Source organism: Pelophylax lessonae, assembly GCF_965119305.1.
Source record: "Pelophylax lessonae genome assembly, chromosome: 5".
NCBI lineage: Eukaryota > Metazoa > Chordata > Amphibia > Anura > Ranidae > Pelophylax > Pelophylax lessonae.
The window spans coordinates 27,014,256-27,032,978 of NC_138772.1; the positions used below are offsets into that span (position 1 = coordinate 27,014,256).

At 43.9% G+C, this 18,723-nt stretch overlaps 1 long non-coding RNA gene across 1 annotated transcript in view; it reads right to left on the reverse strand.

Moving 5' to 3' along the window:
* Nucleotides 1-12,894: 12,894 nt before the first annotated feature.
* The window catches only part of LOC309555865, a 20,993-nt gene continuing 15,164 nt past the window's right edge, over nucleotides 12,895-18,723 (reverse strand). Inside the window, exon 3 of the long non-coding RNA XR_014225283.1 lies at nucleotides 12,895-12,953. This is a non-coding gene — a long non-coding RNA (uncharacterized lncRNA). The remainder of the gene's footprint in view (nucleotides 12,954-18,723) is intronic.

Sequence of the window (18,723 nt, forward strand, 5' to 3'; positions counted from 1 at the left end):
GAAACACTCTCTGGTGACTAGCCATCTATCATCAATATGGTAAAGTTTCACATCTAGTTGTTTATTTATACTTGTATTACGTCAGCACAATGGATGTGACACAGTATGTTTTCTAACTGTACAATATTTCTCGTAGACATCACATACCCACTGAGGAAGACCTTACTGCACAGGTCGAAACACGTCGGGGTCCTCTTTATCAATGTGATGATCTGTGATTTTCATTCTTGCTTTTCAGCAATGTATGATGTTTATTTGACTTGTTGTAACCAGAGCTCTTAGTGTACATTTCTGAATTTTAATCTTTCATATCTATTTTTCAATAAAAATTATTTTTTTACATATGTACAGTCTTACCCATTTTTTGCTGCTAAAAACCCCCCCTGGGGGGCCTTCCTTTCCTTTTCTCTAATCTATATTGCTTTCTGCCTACCAGAGAGCAGGATCTGTGAGTTAGGTCTGCTCAGTGTGCTCAGTGTGTGATTCATTGGGTCTAGGGAGTGTTTCACACTGGTCCAATAGGGAGGCATCTTGGGCAGTGGGAGGAAATCTGACCAATGAGTACACAGGCCTTGATACAGTCCCAGTGATTGGTAGAGACTGGCTGTCTCAGTGCATTATGGGATACTGTATAAAAGCCAGGAGCACGTGTGCTGTGGGGTCTTTGGCTGCTAAGCAGAGTCCCGGAGGGAGGGTGGTGACTGCCTCCTCCTCTGTAGCAGTGGCACGTGGTCACAGGCAGTCGGCCTGGGGACCAGAGGAAAGAAACTAAACCCAGAGGTCCAGAAGAACTGACTGGAGGGGTAGAGACACTGGAGACCCACGAAAAACAGTATTGTGAGTACAGGGGATCATGTCTAGGGGCCTGACCTGAGGGGGGCCACCCAGGTGTAGGATAGTTAGAGGACAGGTGTCAGTCTATGGAGTGAAAGGGGATACTAGGCAAGTATTCCAAAGATAATCTACCCAATTAAGTCACCTGTACAGAGACTTAACCTAAATTCATCTATTGGCAAGGCGAACCTGCAGCCGGGCTGCATCTTCAGACAGAAGTCCTCATCTATTGTGAATAGTTCAATTTGGAGTATCCCATTCTTCCCTTCTCCCATCCCTATTTAAAATAAAACACCAAAAACAGCTACATACCCCTGGACTGATCATTGACTGAGCCAAAAAAGTAAAGGGTTAATCTGTGAATGCCAATGCTGCCAACGGTAACCCAGGGGGACCGGAGAGTGTATTATCGAGCAGTCCTCAAGGGGGCAGTGCTAAATACGAAAAAAATCATACGTTTAGTACGCATTGTTGTATTTGATACTAATATCATGCAACAAAATGCGAACAATAAGTCGTCTGATTATCTGATTGTGTGTACGAAGCATTAATGATCAGGCCATTTTTTGCGATTCGGCACGGCAATATTTTAACTGACAATTGTGTGGTTGTGCGACGCTGTACCCAAATAAAATTGATGTCTTTTTTTTCCCCACAAATAGAGCTTTCTTTTTTTGGCATTTGATCACCTCTTCGATTTTTATTTTTTGCACTTTACACAAAAAAAGAGCGACAATTCTGAAAAAAAAAAAATTTCACTTTCTGCTATATAAGATCCCCCCCCCCCCCCAAAAAAAAAAAGAAATGTAAAAATCAAATGTTTTCATCATTTTAGGCCAATTTGTATTCTGCTACATATTTTTGGTAAAAAAAATCCTAATAAATGTATATTGATTCGTCTGCGCAAAAGTTAATTCGTCTACAGATTAGGGGAAAGATTTATGTCATTTTTATTTATTTATTTATTTTACTAGTAATGGCGGCGATCAGCAATTTTTAGCGGGACTGCAACATTGCTGCGGACAAATCGGACACCTAACTGACATTTTTGACACTTTTGGGGGGGACCAGTGACATTACTACAGTAATCAGTGCTAAAAATATGCACTGTTACTGTAATAATTACACTGGCAGGGAAGGGGTTAATCCAGGGGCGATCAAAGGGTTAAATGTGAGCCTAGGGGTGTTTTCTAACTGTGGGGGATGGGCTTACTGGATCATTAACACAGAGACCTGTGTTCCTAAATAGGAGGATCATGGGAGCCCTGTGATGATAACTGACAGAACAGCGGTCTGCTGTGTTTACAATTAGGGATGATCGAACGTTTGAAAAGTTTGGTTCGGCCAGAACACCCGAACTTCCCGAAAGTTCGGTTCGGATTTCCAGAACCCCATTGAAATCAATGGGACCCGAACTTTTGAAATTAAAAAATCACAATTTTGAAGCCCTAAAACCAAATTAATGCCCCTAAAAAGTGCCTAGGGTTCTGGGTCATGCCCCAGAGACTATGAATCAGGCAAAAAAAAAGTTCTTAAAAATTGCCGTTTTTGATAGAGAGCCAATTATTGAAAAAAAAAAAAATTTTTAAAAAAAGAGCTTTCTTTGGATTTAGTGTCTGGGGGGTCTAAAAAGTGTACCTGTGAAGTTTCAGCTCTGTAGCATGTCCAGAACCAGAAGAAAAATATCATTTTTCAGTAGAGCAGGGATGGTGTTACCCTCCTTTTACACCTATATGTGTGTATGTGTATATATATATATACAGTGGGTACGGAAAGTATTCATACCCCCTTAAATTTTTCACTCTTTGTTATATTGCAGCCATATGCTAAAATCATTTAGGTTCATTCTTCTTCCTCATGAATGTACACATAGCACCCCATACTGACAGAAAAACACAGATTTGTTGACATTGTTGCAGATTTATTAAAAAAGAAAAACTGAAATATCACATGGTCCTAAGTATTCAGACCCTTTGCTGTGACACTCATATATTTAACTCAGGTGCTTTCCATTAAGCCATAAAGCCCCGACTGGTGGAGGGCTGCAGTGATGGTTGACTTTCTACAACTTTCTCCCATCTCCTGACTGCATCTCTGGAGCTCAGTCACAGTGATCTTTGGGTTCTTCTTTACCTCTCTCACCAAGGCTCTTCTCCCCCGATAGCTCAGTTTGGCCGGACGGCCAGCTCTAGGAAGGGTTCTGGTCGTCCCAAACGTCTTCCATTTGAGGATTATGGAGGCCACTGTGCTCTTAGGAACCTTAAGTGCAGCAGAAATCTTTTTGTAACCTTGGCCAGATCTGTGCCTTGCCACAATTCTGTCTCTGAGCTCTTCAGGCAGTTCCTTTGACCTCATGATTCTCATTTGCTCTGACATGCATTGTGATCTGGAAGGTCTTATATAGACAGGTGTGTGGCTTTCCTAATCAAGTCCAATCAGTATAATCAAACACAGCTGGACTCAAATGAAGGTGTAGAACCATCTCAAGGATGATCAGAAGAAATGGAAAGCACCTGAGTTAAATATATGAGTGTCACAGCAAAGGGTCTGAATACTTAGGACCATGGGATATTTCAGTTTTTCTTTTTTAATAAATCTGCAACAATGTCAACAATTCTGTGTTTTTCTGTCAGTATGGGGTGCTATGTGTACATTCATGAGGAAGAAGAATGAACTTAAATGATTTTAGCAAATGGCTGCAATACAACAAAGAGTGAAACATTTAAGGGGGTCTGAATACTTTCCGTACCCACTGTATATATATATATATATATATATATATATATATTGTAAGGGATTAGCTCGGTGGTAGGCGTGGATGACCCCTTTGGGGGTGCGTTTTCACAGAGAGATAGCCCAAAAGTGCTTGCAAACAACAGGTTTATTCTTCAAACAAGTGCATGCAGCAAAACATCCAAAATAAAATAAAACAAAATAAATCCTTGCCTCTGTGGGCGGCTACCTTCTCACAACTGGAACCTACCTAAGAAGTCTTTCCAACCTACTGTTGGGCCGACACTGCTGATCCTACAGCAGACACTCAAATGTCCATTTGTTTGCTTTTCACACAGCACATGTCCATTTATAACAGGATCCTTTACTCTTCACACTCTTCACATGGAACACTTTGTCTTCTCACCTTTGAGACGTCTTCACTCGTGGTTACCCTCCTTAGCTTCACATCGCTGTAGGGGGTCTTCTCCCATGCTCACCAGCTTGTCGGGAGGCACACATCCGACTGTCCCCCTCTCCCAGCCTACACGGCGACAGGCGGCAGCAGTCCTTCTCCCATGCCCACCAGCTTCGGGAGGTACACGTATGTCTGTCCTCCTCTCCCAGCCTACACGGCGACAGGAGGCAGCACTCAATAGATTTTCTCTGGACAAATTATAGAGGCCTTGATCTCCTCATTCTGAACAGCTGAAGGCCTTTCAACTTCCTGCTGGCTAGCTCTGTAGCCAACACCCTAAATTAATTAATGGACTTTCTAAGTCAGCTGGAAATGTATCTCCTTCCTGTGACTACATTCCCAGATTTAGCTGACTTCCTGTTACATACCCCCCCCTCTTGTTTCAACCCTAGGGTTGGGACACAGATTTCCAGGCACGCATGTGTCAAGCACTGCTGACTCACTGATAAGCCTCCTATTATCCTCAAGCTTCCGGATGAAACTGTTTTGTCATCTTCATTGACGGATTTCTCATAAATGCCACACAGTTTGTCTCTCATCTCATATACACATTCTTCAACTGCATTTTTGGCATCATTTTGCTCCTTCTCGTTTCTGTCATCTTCATTGACAGCTTTCTCATAAATGTCAGACAGCTTGTCCCTCATAACCGTCTGTCCAATCCACCATGGAGGACCGTGATCCATAGGCAACTCAATTGGGCTAGTCTTAATGTCTTCAACATTCTTAAGACGCCTCTCTCTGCAATCCATAAATGTTTTCCACAAAACTTTGAGAACCTTTGCTTCACTAAGCTTTGTTCCAAGTAGGGACTCTTGACATCCCTCTGTGACTTGAGTTGCCTCTCCATACATCTGTACACAATCATTGACTTTTTGTTGTAAAAGGGAATGATCTTCCTTCTTGAGCTTTGCTTGCTCTAAGATGCTGTGCAGAGGATTTTCCAATTGAGACAACAGGCTGTCACACATTTCTTCAAAGTGACCCCTGTTCCTTTTCCCAGAGACATCAATATCATTCACCAAACATTTCATATTCATAGGCAGATCTGAAGCATTTGCACTCATCAACTTCTTAAACTTTTCGCCCTCCTGAGCGAGTCGCAGTAAAGGCCTACTATTTGATTTGATATTCAGTTTATATTTCTTGCCAAACTCTTCACAGAAGTAGCCAACCAGAACATCATCAACTTTCCTTCCACCAACATAGGAGTTAAAGGCAACAACACAGTTGAACCCAGCGATCTGGGTGGTATCCATTATAGACCTCCTCTCTGCATCAGTGAAGAAGCATGGAACTGCAACACATTCTTTTACAGGTTTCTTCAATGCACTTTCTGCTGAACTATTTGACCGCTCAAGGTCACCTAGTTCTTTTTCTCTATCTGAATTCCACATGGAATGCATCTCAAGATCACGATCAAACTTCTGCCACCCGTCTTTCACCAGTTTCATTTTAGAAATATTCTCTGAAAGGCACTTGAAATTCATTTGCTTCACGTTTTCACCAACAGCCTTAGTTTTCTCCACTAGGTTTTCAGCCTGAACTGAGAAATCATCACATTTCTTACACAACTCCTTTATTTGCTGAAGTTCTAATGATACATTTTCCAATGCTTGAAGTTTTTGAAGGAACGGTTTATTCCAAAGGGGTGATTCAAGCCACGTGTCATCACATTTCTGAGGCTCACTCAGGACAGACCCCAAAACACTGATCCTTTTAAAAACTGCATCAGGCACACTATCCCCTCTTTGGGACAGATCCTCTGTTGCCTGGAATTCCTCTTCCAGTTCCTGCAACGGAATCTTCATCTCTTCTACTTGCTGTTCTAAGGCTCGTTTAGACTTTTCTAGCTCCTGAACGCTTTTCACAACATCATCCTTGGAGCTGACCAATTCTTCCATTTCTGTACGCAGCTGTTTGTTAACACTTTCTAGTTCAGCCTTACACTCTAGAACTTCCTCCAAAGAGCGAGCCAAGAACAGGGCTTTGCTCTCGTTATCACGCGCCTCCGTTTTTGCACGGTCGCGTTCTTCTGCATATTTTGCAGACACAGTCTTCTCTTCACCAAGCATCTGATCAAACTTCTTTTTCACATCTTCAACACACTGTAATGAACCAACGCTTTCTTCCATGCGTTTTTTCATATCCGCTATCTGAGCTTGCAATGTTGCGACTTGCTCTGATAGGTTTTTCTTTGCTTCCGCCTCCTCTTTTAATTGTTCCAGGAAGCCATTTTTCTCATCTTCCATTTGTTTGAGCTTTGTGCTAAAACTCAGCCTTTGACACCTCTCTTCCTGTAAGAGTTCCTGCGTGTCTTGCAGCTGCGATTCCAAGATAGAAAAATCTTCCGCAATTTCTCTAGATTTGCTGTCTGCTTGAGAAAGCTGATTTGTAACATTGTCCAACTCAACCTGCAGTCGGTTTGCCTTCTCTGACAGCTTAGCACACAATCGGTCACCTTCTGACACCTTGACTTGCGATTCCAGAAGCTGTGCCTCTACTTTTTCCCTCTTATGTTCACAATCTCCTTTTCCCTGCATAAGAGCCTTCACCTCATTGGCTAGCATCTGGGAATAAGAATGTAATTCTGCCACACAGGCTTCTTTCTCCTTTAACTGCTGCTGGAAACGTTGGGCTTCACCTTTCCAACTTTCACAGTCTGCACGTAATTCATCTACCACATTGCTCAAAGTAGTGAGCTCATACACAGTACTCAGTAATTTAGCCTCTCTTTCACTTTTCTCTTTGTCGCTGAGAGACAATGTCGCTTTCAGAGCAACATTCTGTTCCTGCGACTCCTGCAGGTCTATTTTTGTAACTTCCAAACACTGAAGACTTTTTTCCAGCTGATTACGCAACTCCAACATTTCACACATACTTTGCTTCTGCAAAGTCTGAATTTCACTTTCCTTTTCCATGAGGATGGTATCTTTCTCCATTATAGTCTCTCTGCGTTTTTGCAACTCGACCAAAAGAAGAGCAGTGGATTCTTCCCACTGTAACACATGAGACTTGAGTAGTTCATTCATTTCCTGCAAGTTTCTATGCTCCATTTTAAGCAATTCCAAGGCTTGTTCCTTTTCTTCCATTTTCCGTTGCAAGGCATCCAACTCAGCCCTGCACACATACTCGGTTTCCTCCAAACCGATGGCCTCCATTGGCTGCTGGCGTCTCTGTTTCCAGCCTGCCATGCTCTCTTGGTGATCCTTTTGTTGAGCTGCAAAGCTCCGTTGTTTCAGCATCTCCCCCATTTTGGGTTTACTTTTCATCTGAGAACCCTGCGTCTCCAAAGCAGTTTCATTTGCCCCAGTGTTGCTAGGAACAACAACTTTTCTCTTTAGCCGATTCCGTTCAGGCATGGATGGGGCTGGTTCAGACGGCAACATCCCCTCCATCCATAGAATCCGGTCTCTCATTTCATCTATCTTTGCATTTTTCAGGCGTTTGGACCGCCCCATCTTCAATAACTCCACAAACAAATTTTTCACAGTCCAGCAAACAATTTTCAGACCACTGTCTCTTCAACACATGTAGTTTTTCTCTCTCTTGCAGGATCTCTTTTCCTGCGCACACAGTTTGTGCAGTCACTTGCACCAGACACAACAAAGTTCATCAAATAATTTTGAGACCGCTGTCTCTTTAAAACACTTTTTTTTTTTTTTTTCTGTCAGGATCTTCTCTCCTGCACACATAGATTGTGCAATCTCATGCACCAGACAAAGTTCATCAAACATTTGCACTTCCTTGCAGGGATCTCTGCTTATGCCCACTGCATACCTCCACCATATGTGAGGGATTAGCTCGGTGGTAGGCGTGGATGACCCCTTTGGGGGTGCGTTTTCACAGAGAGATAGCCCAAAAGTGCTTGCAAACAACAGGTTTATTCTTCAAACAAGTGCATGCAGCAAAACATCCAAAATAAAATAAAACAAAATAAATCCTTGCCTCTGTGGGCGGCTACCTTCTCACAACTGGAACCTACCTAAGAAGTCTTTCCAACCTACTGTTGGGCCGACACTGCTGATCCTACAGCAGACACTCAAATGTCCATTTGTTTGCTTTTCACACAGCACATGTCCATTTATAACAGGATCCTTTACTCTTCACACTCTTCACATGGAACACTTTGTCTTCTCACCTTTGAGACGTCTTCACTCGTGGTTACCCTCCTTAGCTTCACATCGCTGTAGGGGGTCTTCTCCCATGCTCACCAGCTTGTCGGGAGGCACACATCCGACTGTCCCCCTCTCCCAGCCTACACGGCGACAGGCGGCAGCAGTCCTTCTCCCATGCCCACCAGCTTCGGGAGGTACACGTATGTCTGTCCTCCTCTCCCAGCCTACACGGCGACAGGAGGCAGCACTCAATAGATTTTCTCTGGACAAATTATAGAGGCCTTGATCTCCTCATTCTGAACAGCTGAAGGCCTTTCAACTTCCTGCTGGCTAGCTCTGTAGCCAACACCCTAAATTAATTAATGGACTTTCTAAGTCAGCTGGAAATGTATCTCCTTCCTGTGACTACATTCCCAGATTTAGCTGACTTCCTGTTACAATATATATATATATATATATATATATATGTGTGTGTGTGTGTATATATATATGTGTGTGTGTATATATACCCCTATACAGAAGCTCAGATTTCATGCCTGCCTCCAAAGATGCCCAAAAAATGCCCAATAAATGCCTGAAAAAGAAATGCCCAGGTGTGAAAGGAGAGGAGCCATATCCCTGTTCTATTGTAATTCTAAGAAAAAATACATTTTTTTTCTGGTTCTGGACATGCTACAGAGCTGAAACTTCACAGGTACACTTTTTAGACCCCCCAGACACTAAATCCAAAGAAATCTTTTTTTTTTTTTTTCAATAATTGGCTCTCTATCAAAAACGACAAATTTTAAGAACTTTTTTTTGTGTGATTAATAGTCCCTGGGGCATGACCCAGAACCCTATGCACTTTTTAGGGGCATTTATTGGGTTTTATGCATCTTGGCATGGCAGGGTCAATTTACCCTAAACTACATTACGGTCACCTTGGCATGGAAGAGTTCGGTCACCCTGGCACAGTAGAGTCAGTTCACTCTAAACTACATTACGGTCACCTTGAGTTCGGTCACCCTGGTATGGCAGGCTAAGTCAGCTAAGCTTCATTACGGTCACCCTGGTATGGCAGGGTCTGGTCACCTAAACTACACTACGGTCACCTTAACACTTTTACTGTCCCTACAGAAACTAAATGATTAAATCTAACTATAATGGTATACAGTACCCTAACTACACTGCATATCCCTTTCCTCACACTAAAAGAACAGCAGGAGTAACACTAATGCTTGCACTCTCTTCCACAGCCCCTGTATTACAATGCTAGAGATTTGGCGGGGCTAGGTTATATACTGGGGGGCATATTCACTAATGATTGGCCTCTGGACCCCCTAGTCACTCCAATCAGCTTTTCCTAATGTTTCTGGGCCAATCACTGGCTTTTTAAGCCCATTTCCTGACCCAGTGCATTTTGGGCAGTTCTGGTGGCCAAATTCCGAACTTTTAACCAATGTTCGGGTTGAACCGATGGTCGACCCGAACCGTTCGATCATCCCTATTTACAATAGCAGACCGCTGTTCTGTCTTCCTGGGGAGAAATCACAGGTGCCCGGCGGCAATCGCGGCCACCGCCCCCCGAAGATCAGCTTCCTCTCTCGCGAATCACCGTGGGCGTGCCCCCCCCCCCCCATGCTCGCTCCCGAGGAGCAACGTATGGGTACGGCGATTCGCGCAGCCGAGCCAGCCTGCCGCAGTATATCAAGTGGTTAAAAATTATTTGTCCCACGTTTTCTATTTCTCACAACAAACTCCATTATAATAAACCTGAAGAAAAATAGATAAAAAGAGCAAAGAGACAACACAGAAAAAATAAGATTGCGTGAAAGAAACTTTATTGGCTCAGATAAGCTCACATCATTTTTAGGTAAAATGAAAAGGAAATCCTGACAGATATTTATTAATTATTTCTCCAGTCACAAATAGAAGGTGTAGAACAGAAGAGGAACTCCTCCAGCTATATAGGGAAACATAGAAGTGTCCATTATTCTGGGTCTTCAGGATGGACATGAAATTTGATGATGGACTTTACTATTCCTTCTGTCAGATTTTCTTGAAGACATACGGAGTCACCGGGTCACCATAGATCTCCACCTCACACAGGCTCAGAAATTCCTGGCGCTTCGGGATCACCACACTGACATATTTACCCTGCATCCCATGGCAGCAGAAAGTTGTTGTAGCATTAGTAACACTGCAGATCTTCCCGCACCTGTGGAGGACAAATGAGGACCAACACAATGATACAGAACCTGCCAAACTGCAACTGCGGGGAGATTTAGGGGCACCGCTGCAATTTATTATTTTTTTTTTATTGCGCTATAAACAAAAAAAAGAGCGAAAATTCTGGGAAAAAAACACATTTTTTACTTTCTGCTATATAACATTCCCAGTAAAATTTAAAATATTTTTTTTTTTTTATCATTCTAGGCCAATTTGTATTCTGCTACATATTATTGGTAAAAAAAATCCCAATAGAAGCGATTCGGCACTGCGTTATTTTAACTGAAAATTGCGCGGTCGCGCAATGCTGTGCCCAAATACAATTGATGCCCTTTTTTTTCCCCACAAATAGAGCTTTCTTTTGGTTGTATTAAAACACCTCCTGTACAGCACCCTCCTAGGTAGGTGCTAGTGAGTATAGTTTTTGGCTCTGTCTGCCTATCAGAGGAGAAGCAGGGAAATCTATATTGCTTTCTGCCTACCAGAGAGCAGGATCTGTGAGTTAGGTCTGCTAAGTGTGCTCAGTGTGTGATTCATCTGGTTTAGGAGTGTTCCACAATGGTCCATTAGGGAGGCATATTGGACAGTGGAGGAAATCTGACCAATGGGTAAACAGGCTTTGATACAGCCCCAGTGATTGGCACAGACTGGTTGTCTCAGTGCATTGTGGGGTGTTGTATAAAAGCCAGGAGCACATATGCTGCAGGGTCTTTGGCTGGTGAGCAGAGCCCCAGAGGGAGGGTGGTGACTGCCTCCTCCTCTGTAGCAGTGGCACGGTTTTCACAAGCAGTCGGCCTGGGGACCAGAGGAAAGGAACTGAACCTGCAGGTCCAGAAGAACTGACTGGAGGGGGTAGAGACACTGGAGACCCTCGAAAAACAGTATTGTGAGTACAGGGGATCGTGTCTAGGGGCCTGACCTAAGGGGGCCACCCCGGTGTAGGATAGTCAGAGGACGGGTATCAGTTTGTGAAATGAAAGCGGATACTAGGCAGGTATCCTGAAGATAATCTATCCAACTACTGTAAGTCCTCTGAACAGAGACTTAACCTAAATTCATCTAGTGGCAAGGTGAACCTGCAGCCGGGCTGCATCTTCAGACAGAAGTCCTCATCTATTGTGAATAGTTCAATTTGGAGTATCCCACTCTTCCCTTCTATCCCACTCTTCCCTATTTAAAATAAAACACCAAAAACAACTACATACCCCTGGACTGATCAGTAAGAGTAAAGAGTTAAATTGTGCATGCTGCAGTTGCTATCGGTAACCCATGGGAATCCCAATCTGAACAATCCAGCAGTCCTCAAGGGGCAGTGCTACATGTGTGTGTGTATACACTGATCAAAATTATAAATGCAACACTTTTTGCCCCTATTTTTCATGAGCTGAACTCAGAGATCTAAGACTTTTTCTATGTACACAAAAGGCCGATTTCTCTCAAATATCGTTCACAAATCTGTCTAAATCTGTGTTAGTGAGCGCTTCTCCTTTGCCTAGATAATTCATCCACCTCACAGGTGTGGCATATCAACATGGTGATTAGACAGCATGATTATTGCACAGGTGTGCCTTAGGCTGGCCACAATAAAAGGCCACTCTAAAATGTGCAGTTTAATCACACAGCACAATGCCACAGATGTCCCAAGTTTTGATCGAGCGTGCAATTGGCATGCTGATTGCAGGAATGTCCACCAGACCTGTGGCCTGTGAATTGAATGTTCATTTCTCTACCATAAGCCGTCTCCAAAGGCGCTTCAGAGAATTTGGCAGTACATCCAACCGGCCTCACAACCGCAGACCACGTGTAACCACACTATCCCAGGGCCCCCACATGGCTGTGGCCAATCACAGCTAATCACAACAAAATCAAACTGAATTAATCGATTTTGTGCAGGAAAACGCTTGCATATAGCAAATAAATTCATTGAAATATGCAAACATAATGTGTAAAAAAAAAAAAAAAAAAATACTGATCACTTTTCCAGAGTAGTACAATGTTACTATGGTAGCATTATATTGCTCTGGTCAAAGTGTGTTAAAAAAAAAAATATCGTAAAAATAAAGAACTTTAAAATATATATTCAATTTTAAAAAAATGAAAAAAAAAAAAATGATTAATTTTTAGTACTGTCGTTAATCAGTGTCCCTGATCACCGCCACACCTGTTATATGAGGACACTGTACTGCACTGGTGACAGTATGTAATAAATAAATAAATATATTTGAATCTGAAAATCATCTCAAACTGATGCGACTGACACAAGCCCAAAGCCCGCTGACATAGGATCTCAGTGTCCTGGCCCTATGGTACTCACACTGGGTTTTTATTGTCCGGAGAATTTCCAATTCGGATCTCAGCACGCTTTAATCGTTCCATACAGCAGTCTGACCGTCCATAGACCACAACCTTATACACTTTGTATTTCTGTTTCAAGTTTACCCTCCACCAGGGTGACAAATCATAGCCGGTGTGTGTACAGGAGCCATGACTCAAGTATGTATCATTCAAACCATCAATGGCCTTGTCAGCTGTATTCCTTGCAAGTGCAGGATCCTTATGAGTAGAACTCTGTGTGGCGATCCCATTTCTGGCGATATTGGTGGCTGAAGAAAGAAAAACAAAAACACACTCCATAATTATTCATATTTTATAATGTTCTTCCATTGTTCTAAAGGAGCTTTTCCAAGATAATAACTGTAAATTGCCGTGTCATCAGTAATTGAAGTAAGAAATTCTGTACTGTAACTCATTAATTGCCTATTTCATCATGCAATGTTGTTACCCTGGTCATGCCCACATACTGTATGTGCCTATGGGCAGCAGAGGTCACTGCGCGCTCCCAGCACAAAGCTTACAAAAGCAGCTCTCGGTCTCTACTAATGATCGGGAACCAGCGGGACCAGCTATCAATTATGTGACCACTGTGACAGCCAATCACAGTGTAGGGAGAAAGGGACCCCACACATCGGATAAATCACTGGTAGCCAAATATTTCTAAGACTAAGCCCCTAAAGATGCACTGAAATTAGGACGACCGAAACATGTTGGGACGAAAATGGTTTTATCAGCATTTTGCTGAAAGGTAAAAAAGGTGCCGATAAGGCGCTGATAATGGCCGTGGGTCACACTTGGGTTGGAGGCGCAGCTGTGCAGTGAGGATGACTGGGTTGCGCATGCCCAGTGTTAGTGGCAGTGCTGCAGGTGATGTTACTTACTTGTGCGGCCACCGTGCACGTTCACCGTGGTTAGGATTCGGGAGTCGGGAGCATACAGAGCTTCATGGGAGAGCGGACTCCGTCCCTCCTGAATGGATACTGTGGCTACTACTGGATGGATACTGTGGCTACTACTGAATGGATACTGTGGCTACTACTGGATGGATACTGTGGCTACTACTGGATGGGTACTGTGGCTACTACTGGATGGATACTGTGGTTACTACTGGATGAATAATGTGGCTACTACTGGATGGATACTGTGGCTACTACTGGATTGATACTGTGGCTCCTACTGAATGGATACTGTGGCTACTACTGGATGGGTACTGTGGCTACTACTGGATGGATACTGTGGCTACTACTGAATGGATACTGTGGCTACTACTGGATGGATACTGTGGCTACTACTGGATGGATACTGTGGCTACTACTGAATGGATACTGTGGCTACTACTGGATGGATACTGTGGCTACTACTGGATGGGTACTGTGGCTACTACTGGATAGATACAGTGGCTACCATATTCATTCTAAAAGTTAGCATTGCCGCTGAAGATCTTTCCGACTGCTTTCTTTTGGAAGTTACAGGATTGACATCCAAACTACTAGAAAATAAAAATAATACAAGATTGATTGATTGATTGATTGATTGTTATTTAGTGTAGCACCCTCCTAGGTAGGTGCTAGTGAGAGAGTATAATCTTTGGCTCTGTCTTCCTATCGGAGGAGCTGCAGGCAAATCTTTATTGCTCTCTGCCCACCAGAGAGCAGGATCTGTTAGTGAGGTCTGCTCTTTGTGCTCAGTATGCGATTCATTATGTCTAAAGAGTGTTTCAAACTGGTCCAATAGGGAGGCATGTTGGACAGTGGGAGGAAACCTGACAAATAGATGCATAGGCTTTGATACAGTCCTAGGGATTGGCAGTGACAGGTTACTGCAGTACATTCTGGGATACTGTATAAAAGTCAGAAGCACATGTGCTGCAGGGTCTTTGGCTGGAGAGCAGAGTCCCGGAGGGAGGGTGGGGCTGCCCTACTCTGTAGTAGTGGCACAAGAGCTGACTGAGGGGGAGACACTGGAGACCCTATAAATACAGAATCGTGAGTATAGGGACTTGTGTCAAGGGGCCTGACCTGAGGGGGGCCACCCCAAGTGTAGGAGAGTCAGTGGACAGGTGTCGGCAGTGGAGAAATAGAGGATACTGAAGAGAATGTCCTGAAGATCAGCATTAGTTCACCAAGTAATCACAGGAAAGAGACTTAATACAAAATTCACCTTTGGTGGCAGGGTGAATCAACAGCCTGGCTGTACCTAAATGCAGGAGTCCTCCAACATTGTCCACAGTTGATCCGGAGTATCTCACTATTCCCTTCTCCCATCCCTAATTTAAAATAAAACACAAAAACAACCACATACCCCTGGATTGATTATTGAAGCGAGCCAAGGAGAAAGAGAGAGACTGTGCAGATCAACCTTGCTAATGGTAACTCAGGGGGCCCGTAAGTGTAAAATCTGGCAGTCCTCAAGGGGGCAGTGCTACATTAGAAAAAGATAGCATTCAGTAGTATGTGATTACTATACTAACAACAGGGTAGTGCATGTTTAAAATGTTGTTAGTATAGTAATCACATACTACTGAATGCTATCTCTTTCTATATTCCATGCTATCAATCAATGGCGTATTATTATTTTTTTATTTATTGTGCAGCATATGTAAGTTTTTTTTATTTTAGTTTTGTATTTATTGCTGTCCAGTTTTTTGTGTGTTACTTTATTAAAGCACTTATTTTACGTTACTGGGTTGTATTTTTTAATTTCATTTTCATTAAAATTCATGATATTATATCAAATACAATTATATAAAAAAATATACCGTATTTATCGGCGTATAACACGCGCCGGCGTATAACACGCACCCCAATATTTGGAGAGAAATTTCAGGAAAAAAGCTTAAATTTAAAATAAACAGCTTTGAACTCAGAACATTTTTTTCAAATGATATCTCAGCAGTGCCCATGAATGCAGCCTCACCAGCAGTCCAACAATGCATCCTCACCAGCAGTGTCCTTATATGCAGCCAACCAGCAGTGTCCATGTATGCAGCCTCACCAGCAGTGTCCTTATATGCAGCCCACCAGCAGTGTCCATAATGCAGCCCACCAGCAGTGTCCATAATGCAGCCCACCAGCAGTGTCCATGTATGCAGCCTCACCAGCAGTGTCCATAATGCAGCCCACCAGCAGTGTCCTTATATGCAGCCCACCAGCAGTGTCCTTATATGCAGCCTCACCAGCAGTGTCCTTATATGCAGCCCACCAGCAGTGTCCATGTATGCAGCCTCACCAGCAGTGTCCATAATGCAGCCCACCAGCAGTGTCCTTATATGCAGCCCACCAGCAGTGTCCTTATATGCAGCCCACCAGCAGTGTCCATAATGCAGCCCACCAACAGTTTCCTTATATGCAGCCCACCAGCAGTGTCCATGTATGCAGCCTCACCAGCAGTGTCCATGTATGCAGCCTCACCAACAGTGTCCATGTATGCAGCCTCACCAGCAGTGTCCTTATATGCAGCCCACCAGCAGTGTCCTTATATGCAGCCCACCAGCAGTGTCCTTATATGCAGCCTCACCAGCAGTGTCCATGTATGCAGCCTCACCAGCAGTGTCCTTATATGCAGCCCACCAGCAGTGTCCTTATATGCAGCCCACCAGCAGTGTCCTTATATGCAGCCCACCAGCAGTGTCCTTATATGCAGCCCACCAGCAGTGTCCATGTATGCACCCTCACCAGCAGTGTCCATAATGCAGCCCACCAGCAGTGTCCTTATATGCAGCCCACCAGCAGTGTCCATGTATGCAGCCTCACCAGCAGTGTCCTTATATGCAGCCCACCAGCAGTGTCCTTATATGCAGCCCACCAGCAGTGTCCATGTATGCAGCCTCACCAGCAGTGTCCATAATGCAGCCCACCAGCAGTGTCAATGCAGCCTCGCAAGCGCCATTGGAACTGACCATATTTGAAAAGGCCGGGAAGGAGCGCAGAGAGCAGAAGGGGCGGGCCGGGCCGAGGAGAAGGAAGGACTAGCTGTCTGTCATAAGAGCAGAAGGGGGCGGGCCGGGCCGAGGAGCAGGAAGAACGAGCGAGCGCAGTCATCGGAAGTCCCGCCTCCTCTGCCGAGACGTGTGACGTCTGTCATAGGCGGGACTTCCGATGACTGCGCTCGCTCGTTCTCCCTTCTCCTCAGCCCGGCCCGCCCCCTTCTGCTCTAATGACAGCTCGTTCTTCCTTCTCCTCGGCCCGGCCCGCCCCCTTCTGCTCTAATGACAGCTAGTCCTTCCTTCTCCTTGGCCCGGCCCGCCCCTTCTGCTCTAATGATAGCTCGTCGTTCCTTCTCCTCGGCCCAGCCCGCCCCTTCTGCTCTCGGCGATGTTTCCTGGCACTTTTTTTTTTAATATCGGCGTATAACACGCACTGCTGCTTTTTCCTCCATTTTTAGGAGGAAAAAGTGCGTGTTATACGCCGATAAATACGGTATATATTTTTTAAAAACTGTCATTTCCAGTTTTAGTTTCGGCCAAGTGCGTCCTGAATTTTCAGCTTCGGCACCAACATTTTCATTTCAGTACACCGCTACTGCTGTGTCCAAGGGCGGACATTATAATTTCTATCGTATAGTACAATGAGTCCTGCGCTGTCTAAACTGGGGTGATAGGGGATAAAATGGAGACCCCAGATGCTGCTAGTACCGGAACTGGTGACCATACAGTGTGAGATATATAAACGGTGGGGGGTACTGCGCTTCTGGGTAAGTGAATAATATTGAATAATAAATAAATAAAATGAACTAAAACTGGTGTATGTGACTAACACAGTGTATACACATGGGAACTAAACCATATACATAAAATTCATAATCATAGTGAACAAGGGTAAACAAACAATAACCTAAAAATCACTTAATGTGTTCATCATTCTTTAGTGATAAATAAAGTGCTCAGGTGCATATATAAGTGTCCTCTGTGCTTCACAGAAAAATAAATCGCGGTCTGGGTGTAAATAAAGTCCAAAAACTAAAAAAAATTGTGCAAGTAAATAAATATAAGTCCACAGGTGCTATTCCTTCACCAACCACCGTGCTATATAAAAAATGGGGTGCTTCTCCTTCCCCTCAGGGTGTCCAAGCCTCTCACCTTAAAGACTAAGGGTAAAAGCCTTAATAGTCATCCAGGGGGCTCCTCTCCAGTTTTATGCCGTACTCCACTAGTGTCAGATATCTGGGCTACTGCAGATGATAAGACTCCCTCTCCCTCTCCAGATTCTCCACAGTTCCAATGGCTCTCAAAACAGAATGCTCAAAATAGTGCAGTATGTCTGGATAATGGGTTCTTTATTAAAATTAGCTTTAAAAATACTCACATTTGTTGAGTATAAACAGCGCAAAAACAAAGGATAGCGACTTCCGCGATGTGCGTCACTTCCGGTCCGAACGTCCCTACGCGTTACGCCACTTCCGCGTCACGTGGCTTCTTCAGGGGTGGCTTCAGGGGACCCCTGAAGAAGCCACGTGACGCGGAAGTGGCGTAACGCGTAGGGACGTTCGGACCGGAAGTGACGCACATCGCGGAAGTGAGGACTGCGATCCCACTCCGACGCTATCCTTTGTTTTTGCGCTGTTTATACTCAACAAATGTGAGTATTTTTAAAGCTAATTTTAATAAAGAACCCATTATCCAGACATACTGCACTATTTTGAGCATTCTGTTTTGAGAGCCATTGGAACTGTGGAGAATCTGGAGAGGGAGAGGGAGTCTTATCATCTGCAGTAGCCCAGATATCTGACACTAGTGGAGTACGGCATAAAACTGGAGAGGAGCCCCCTGGATGACTATTAAGGCTTTTACCCTTAGTCTTTAAGGTGAGAGGCTTGGACACCCTGAGGGGAAGGAGAAGCACCCCATTTTTTATATAGCACGGTGGTTGGTGAAGGAATAGCACCTGTGGACTTATATTTATTTACTTGCACAATTTTTTTTAGTTTTTGGACTTTATTTACACCCAGACCGCGATTTATTTTTCTGTGAAGCACAGAGGACACTTATATATGCACCTGAGCACTTTATTTATCACTAAAGAATGATGAACACATTAAGTG